Raw genomic sequence first — 7894 nt, 5'->3', positions numbered from 1 at the left:
TGTATTGATCCAGAAATAGTCTTCATAGTTAGTTACTGGCTTATGAAATAGTCATTAAAGTGAACATGGCACATATACACTTATCTATACTGCCTTTTGTTATAATTAATATTGGATATGTTCTGGTGAATTCATCCCTATTGTACAGGGGGGAAAAATTACTTTTTTACCAAGTTTTCCAAAGACAGAATAGATCACAAAGCTGAAGGAATTGAATATTCTTGCAGTGGAGGATGTAACTTCAAAATGATTAGCCCATTCTAGAAGAAAAACAGCTGGGAATTAAGTTCATCCACTGGAAATTGTTTTACAATAATCAAAACATTTAAAACCTCAAGGCTCAGGATCCCATAGATCAGAGCCTACCTTTTTGATAAACTCTTAGTAAAGTCTTAGAGAACAGAAGCAAGATAGTTTGTGACACATAGGCATTCCAAAAACTAGAATAGATTTTTACTGAATAGTGGTATAACTGGTGGTATATGTTTCTTAAAGGTCCATATGTAATAAAAAAAATGGAAAAAAGAGTCTCAGTGTTTTTAATGCACTAAATATTTTTATGCAACACAAGCTTGTAACTTCGTTATTATAATGTAGTGACTGTAGGGAGTGGCCTCTCACAGCTGTTATGAATTTGCCTCCTCAGATAAGGCCCTGTCTCACCCAACTATGTAAACTGCTGTAAGTAGTAAGTTCATGTGTACAAGACACTTGTGAAAATTAAGTTTCCTCACATTATAGTCATGTCACATATATGGTCTTTGACTCCAAAAGTAAAGTGGTAAGTTTCTACATACACATATGAGAAACTTTTTTTACATTGAGAAAAAAAATATGGCTGAATAAATGTAAGCCCTGTGCTTACATGTAGATAACTTCTCTATGTGGACAAAACTTAATTTACAGTGAATTCCCTGCTACTGAGCTCACGGCACGCAGTGACTATGACTCCACTCTGTTCAGCCTCCTGAGAGTGAGAGGAGGAAAGGAAACAAAGTGGGGCGGAAACACCCCCTTGGTACCTGTTTTTCTTAAAAACACATGGGATGTTTCTTTCTGAATCAAAAACTAATTGATCAGTTCTGGGTGTAGGGCGTCATAGGGCTCAGGACTTCAGCCATCTCCTCCCCAACAAACTGGATATCCTTTTCAGTACATTGTCAAAACTGGGTAGAGAAGTTGTTAATATGGGTGGAAAACAGTACCAGATCAAGATGTCACGTTATTACCCTGGTACTGAAGTCTCTTAAGAGGATAGAAGTGGTTCTTTTGCTGAGCTGGAGATGGCACAGGGAAAACAAGTATATCTAGACCAAGCCTGCCCATATGATGCTACGGCAACAGATCGAAACTTAAGATGGGATTTGGCAGCTTTTAACTCAGGGCGGGAAAATTGAATTAAAATACCTTCTTGTCAGAGTGATAACATAGAAACCACCAATGTTTGAGTTGTTCCTAGTTTCTTTGAGTATGTGGCATATAGTCAAGGTCTTTGCTTTCCATATCCCTATAGGCATTGGGAATGTCACTTAAACTCTCTGAGCCTGTTTCAACCGTAAAATAGATTGAACTACTTTCAGTCCCCTTACTCTTCCACATAGCCATGATTTTTAATGCATTTGTTTTGAGTATGAATGCATAAAGTTTGAGAGCTTACATTTTTATTAATTTTTTTTTAGTTTATTTATTTATTTATTTTTTATTTATGGCTGTGTTGGGTCTTCGTTTCTGTGTGAGGGCTTTCTCCAGTTGCGGCAAGTGGGGGCCACTCTTCATCGCGGTGCGCGGGCCTCTCACTGTCGCGGCCTCTCTTGTTGCGGAGCACAGGCTCCAGACGCGCAGGCTCAGTAATTGCGGCTCACGGGCCTAGTTGCTCCGCGGCATGTGGGATCTTCCCAGACCGAGGCTTGAACCCGTGTCCCCTGCATTGGCAGGCAGATTCTCAAACACTGCGCCACCAGGGAAGCCCCATTTTTATTAATTTTTAACAACAAATGGAAGAGAGGAGAATCCCCAACAGTCCCCCAGTTTTCTTAGAGAATTTTCAAATGTCATATCTTTCCCCATTTGTCAACAAGCATGTCTTTTATGTGGCTCTCCTACAGTACATGAAAATTTTGTATTTGTAAAGCAGAGCTTTCAGGAAAAGTTACTAGGAGCAAGCTCATTTTAACATGAGAGTATGAACGTCCTATGGAAAAGATATAACACTCGATTCACTATATTTGAAAGAGAATCCGGAGTTTAAATCCCTCCAAATTTTTAGTTTTGATGCTTCCCATTTAGAGACTAGTTTGGGGTTTTAAACAATTGGTGCTGACAGTGTGAAACTCCTGTTGCCTGCAGTTAAATTGAAGCTGTGTTTTCTCGTGTGAACGGGCAATGAAGCTGGGATTATACTGCGTTAAATCCTCACTTCAGAAATCATTCCCCTCCACCCCCAAGCACTACCACACGCGGTCTCCCCGCCTGGTTTCAACAAGGGCAGGAGTTTATCTGGCTGTTTTTCACCGCCAGGCAAACCTTGCTGGAAGAGCAACAACTGCCTTCTTAATGATTTGCACGTCAGAGGGCTTAGCATCTTTACAAATGAAAAATCCACTGGGCAATAGCGAGCTGAAAGGAACGCGGAGTCTTTTTAGAAGAAATCATACTGGATTATCATCTGGCTTGTGGTGATAATGTTTCTTTGATCAATATGGTAGGGGAAATTCTAGATTTAGTCGAAAATGTCTACAAGTCTTAGTAATCATAAAACTGTTTATAAACATCTTAGTAGTAGGTTGAACTATATGAAATTGCCTATGTAAGGTTTTTATCTACAAGACGACAATTTCACGTGGTTCAATCTAATAATTCTGCATTTTATTATAGTCCAAGTTATAAGCTCTTAATAGCAGTTTTCTGAGTGTCAAATGGTGGAACTTTGGACTTTCCAGATTGATCGATACACTTCTCTAAAAATTACTGATTATTGTTAAACAAAACCCTGATTAACATGCAAATCCTAAACTATCAAGTATTTAACAGCCTGTTTTTTAAAATATATCCCACTAAACAGTTAAGATAGCTGACTTATGTTCACATGTTTTCCTATTTAGCACCAAAAATATATAATTGTTTTGCATGTATTCAAGAGTGTTAAAAGGGGGGGGGGGGGAAGTTCCCAAATGATTTGATTGCTTTTTACATAGAACTGAGACAGTAACTGCAGATAATGACCCCCTATAATGAGCCATTTGAAAGGCAGGAAAGGCCACCTCAGAGTCCTTGACATTCAGAAGTGGCAAGGACCTTGTGTCAGCCACCTCATGTACCCATCAGTCCTTGGATAAGAGCATTTCCTTCCCCATGTCCCCTAGGGTTGTCACCTAAAATTTAACACCTCTAGTCTTGGGGAGCCCATCCTCTCTTAAGACAGCTCACTCCTAGAATTAACAAAAAGTATTTCCTCTCATTCAGCTAAAATCTGTCTTTCCGTGATCTCACCCTCCTGGTTCTGCTTCTACACCTTGAAGTCAAATAGAATAAATATAATCCTCTTCCAAATAAAAGACCTCTGAATATTTCTTTTTTTTTTCTCCCTAAATAACTGAATAAGCATATGATCCTATGGATTTCTTAAGTAGTTAGTTGAGTCTAGATGACTTATGACATTTTTTTTCCTGAGTCTTTTCAAATGATTAGCAACACTTCTGTGGACAATTGTGTTTGAGAGGTAGCACTGGTTTCAATGAATAATCTGAAGCAAAGAGAAAATAAATGTGCAAAAAAAAAAAGAGAAAGAAAAAATGAAGTGGATGCATGTGATAACACTCTGTTTTAGGCATCTATTCATGCTGATAGGTTGATTTCTTTTTTGTTCTTATTTCCCTTTTTGGTTTTTTTGTTTGTTTGTTTTATTTATTTTTTTATTGAAGTATAGTTGATTTATAATATCATGTTAGTTTCAGGTGGACAACTCAGGGATTCAGTTATACAAAAAGACCTCTGAGTATTTCAAGACAGGTGCCCCTTGAGATCCTGCCATAGAACACAATTTCTCTCTTCCAATGTCTCTCTTGATAGACTGGGGGTAAAGGACTACCCCTTTTCTACTCTTGAGGTCTAGACCACCAGAAAGTATGAATGTTTTCTCTAACAGGGTGAAATCCCAGTTCCTCCAGAACGTACTGCACTTAATCAAGGCACAGCATCTCTAGACCTCAGAATCCACCTAACTATATAACAAGGAAGGTGGTTCTGTGATGATCTCATGGTCTTATCCAGTACGAAAGTTTTATAACTGTGTGATATATGCAAACCCTATCAAATGAGTGTTAATATTTTCATATGTAGCAAAATGGGAGCAGGCAGATTCGGTTCATCACACAGCACTTCTCAAGGCGCAATCATTTGCATACCACCGCCACAGTTTTTACCATTTCTGGGTACCACCTGTACTATGATTACTTAACAGCTTTCTCTGAATCAACTTACTTATTCCACTTTAATAATTTATTTTAAAAGGAAACTTTATATCAGCATAAATATGAAACCATTGTCTTTTGTCATAAAAATATATTCAAACACAGATATTTTACCAGTTATGTTTATTCTTAAATACATAGTATTTTAAAGAACATTATTTAAAAGGTCTGCACACCATCTAAAATCACCTGAAGGATCCCACATAGTAGTCTGGATAAAGCTCTTTGGGGTAGACTGCACTAAAGGGAAGCTGTATTTCCCTTATATTCCCTAGAGTGTCAGGAACTTGGTCTTCTTAGAAACTATCCCTGGGTCAACAGCAGCTTATAACTCAAGAGCAAATTAGTGAAAGTCAATCCCATGATCACCTAATAATAATAAAAGCCAACATTTGTTGAGCACTTACTATATATGCCCATGTGGTTTTCATACTTTTGAGTCTTATTTTCTAATCCCTGAAGTCAATATGAGAGTCGATCACTTTACCAGTGAAATCTCTATTTACAATCTTGGGCTCAATCAACTCCTACAAGTATTTTTTTCTTGGACAACAAAACTAGCCTCAGGCTGTAGACCAAGGTAGTAAATGATATGGGAATTGAAGATTTGTCCTAAGGATTTCATCACTGTGGATCAATAATGCAAAAGACTCAAGACAAAAGAATATACTTCGAGATCAGTATTCTTATAATGGGAGATGTACATGTAAAAATTATTCCCACTTGAATCCTCACCCCCTTTTCCTCCAGAACTCTCCATACCACCAAAATGAAAAAATACAGACACAGATTTAAAACAAATGAGTTATAAACTTTTCCATGATACGAGTTATTGTACTGTATACAGAACTGCCCTCACGTCTGATAGGGTGTGTTATGTTTGCATTTTACCCCTGTTGTGGTTTCCTGTCAATCTGTGAGCCTTGGGGAACCTTCTAGAAGACCTCCCTGGTTGACTTTCAGAATTTCAGCAAGTACCAACCTCAGATGGCTGTTATGCAGAGTTCCTGACTCTCTGAGCTTTGCTTGCCTCTTCCAGTGTGGGTGCTTTGGATGGGTCTTCCTCCTCCTCAAAAAACACTCCACATTTCCTGGGATATTAGCTTTAAAATCAAATGTCAGTCACAGTCTAGGTGGACATTTCTGAAATTAATGGGGATTAGAATATCCCCAGGGAGGCTGCTGGGTCCCACACACGCCTACTGAACTAAAGTCTACCAGGGCGGAGCCTAGGAATCTAGCACATCAAAGTTTTGAGAACGAGCAATTTGGTTTAATCCCCTCATTTTCCAAAAGGGGAAACTGAGGCCCAAGGGAAGTGAATGACTCACCTAAGATCCAACTGTCTCAGAAGCAGGACGGGAATTGTTCTTCGCAGCTTCTTCTGGGAGAGCAGAGCCTCAAGAGAGTCAAAAACCCATTCCAGCCCAGTTGGACTGGATATTGCCAAGAGTTTGACATCTTCACCGTGTGGTACTTTTTCATGTTTCCCATTATGCCAGTTTACTTAGACCTCAAGTGGCTGCACCATTAGTTGTCTTATCATTGCCAGTGTCATCAGAAATCCAAAACCAGTTGTAACCAGTACCCAGGAACCTAGAGTTTGATATGCTCTTCAAAATCAAAACTTGTAAAATCCAACCTAGCCAGACTCCTAAAATCCATCCTATAAAGGATGAACTTAGCCATGGCAGAGAGGCAGTGGGGAGGGGTGGCTTAGAACACAAGCCTTCATGCAGTTCTGGGTTCAAGTAGTTTGCCCGATGCCAGGTACATAGTAAACACTCAATAAAAGTTAGCTGGTGTTGTGTTGATGATGATGATGATGACGATGATAATTCAAGACAGAGTACCTGGGGCTTCCCTGGTGGCGCAGTGGTTAAGAACCCGCCTGCCAATGCAGGGAACACGGGTTCCATCCCTGGTCCGGGAAGATCCCACATGCTGCAGAGCAACTAAGCCCGTGCGCCACAACTACTGAGCCTGCGCTCTAGAGCTCATGAGCCACAACTACTGAGCCTGCGTGCCACAACTACTGAAGCCTGCGCGCCTAGAGCCCGTGCTCCACAACAAGAGAAGCCACCGCAATGAGAAGCCCGCGCACCGCAACAAAGAGTGGTCCCCGCTCGCTGCAACTAGAGAAAGCCCGTGCACAGCAATGAAGACCCAATGCAGCCAAAAATAAAGAAATTAATTAATTGATAAGAAAAAAAAGGTAGAGTACCTGAGCAAACTTGGAAACACCCAAATCCATTTGATGAGTGTGTCTAAATACAGAGAAAGTCATAACTTAATTGACTGCAGTATGATTCTAGCTGAGCAATATTGGGTTAACAGACTAAGCAGTCAGCTTGGAGTTAAGAAAAAAGGAGCCACTCAAATTGCTGAACACCTGCCAGGCGCCAGGCTCAGAGCTGGGTGCTTCAGACACATCATCTCGTTTATCCCTGACAGCAGTCTAATGAGGGATACTAGGATATACTACTTTATCATCCTAATTTTAAAGATGGAGAAACTGAGGTTCAGAGAAGTTAAATAACTTGTCCAAGATCACACAATTAATTTATGGTGGAGACAGGGTTCCCACCCAGATCTGTCTGACTCCACTACTATGGGTAATAGATAAAATTCCACCCGTGAAATACAAACTCAAATAACTGCCAACTGGCCTCCTCCCTTCTACAACTCTTTAAAAGCACCTAACCCCTCCAGTTCTTAAAATGTGTTTTAAGAAGGAGAAAGGATTAGAAGCAAATAACTTCTCTTTATACAACAGTATAGACCAGTATCCTAGAGTCATTTCCCAGATATTTGTGTAGAGGGAAACATCCACACGAATGACATTCCAATTCGTAAACAGCAGCTCTGTGTGTTTAAATCATTTTGTTGGTATTTTCAGCCAGGCCCTCCTTACAAAACAGTTCTTACAGCATAACTAATGAAACATAATCATCACCCAAAGTATGTAGCTTAACAGCAAAGGGGGAGCCCGTAAGAGAACTGGTTAAGTATCCCACCATGATGGTATCTATCCTAAATACTCTGCGACCCAGTTGTATCCAACACATCAGCAATAGGCGTTATGCACAGAAGCAGGCGGCTGATGAGAATGAGGCACTGGGAAATCTGTGCTTATCAGAAGAGCTGATGTGAGTTGGCTGTAGCCAGGCTGATTCCCAAAGTAGGATCTGTACAGGTCTCTCCTCGCACTAGAATTGTTGTAGCAAGGTTTTTTGTTTTTTTTTTTACTATGGCCACTCACTTTGAAAGTAAACTTTATGATTTCCCACTTAATCTCCCAAGGTAGGTCTATAAACCAGGGGAAGGTGAATAGTTGATAGACACGCTTGAAAGGAAGCCAATTTGTCCTGCCGTGGTGAAGGTGTTCTAGGCCAGTGCCACCGGGGTGTCCTGCCATCAGGGCC

The sequence above is a fragment of the Eschrichtius robustus genome, chromosome 20 (assembly GCF_028021215.1).
Source record: "Eschrichtius robustus isolate mEscRob2 chromosome 20, mEscRob2.pri, whole genome shotgun sequence".
Taxonomy (NCBI): Eukaryota; Metazoa; Chordata; class Mammalia; order Artiodactyla; family Eschrichtiidae; genus Eschrichtius; species Eschrichtius robustus.
Note: the sequence above shows the minus strand (reverse complement) of the source record.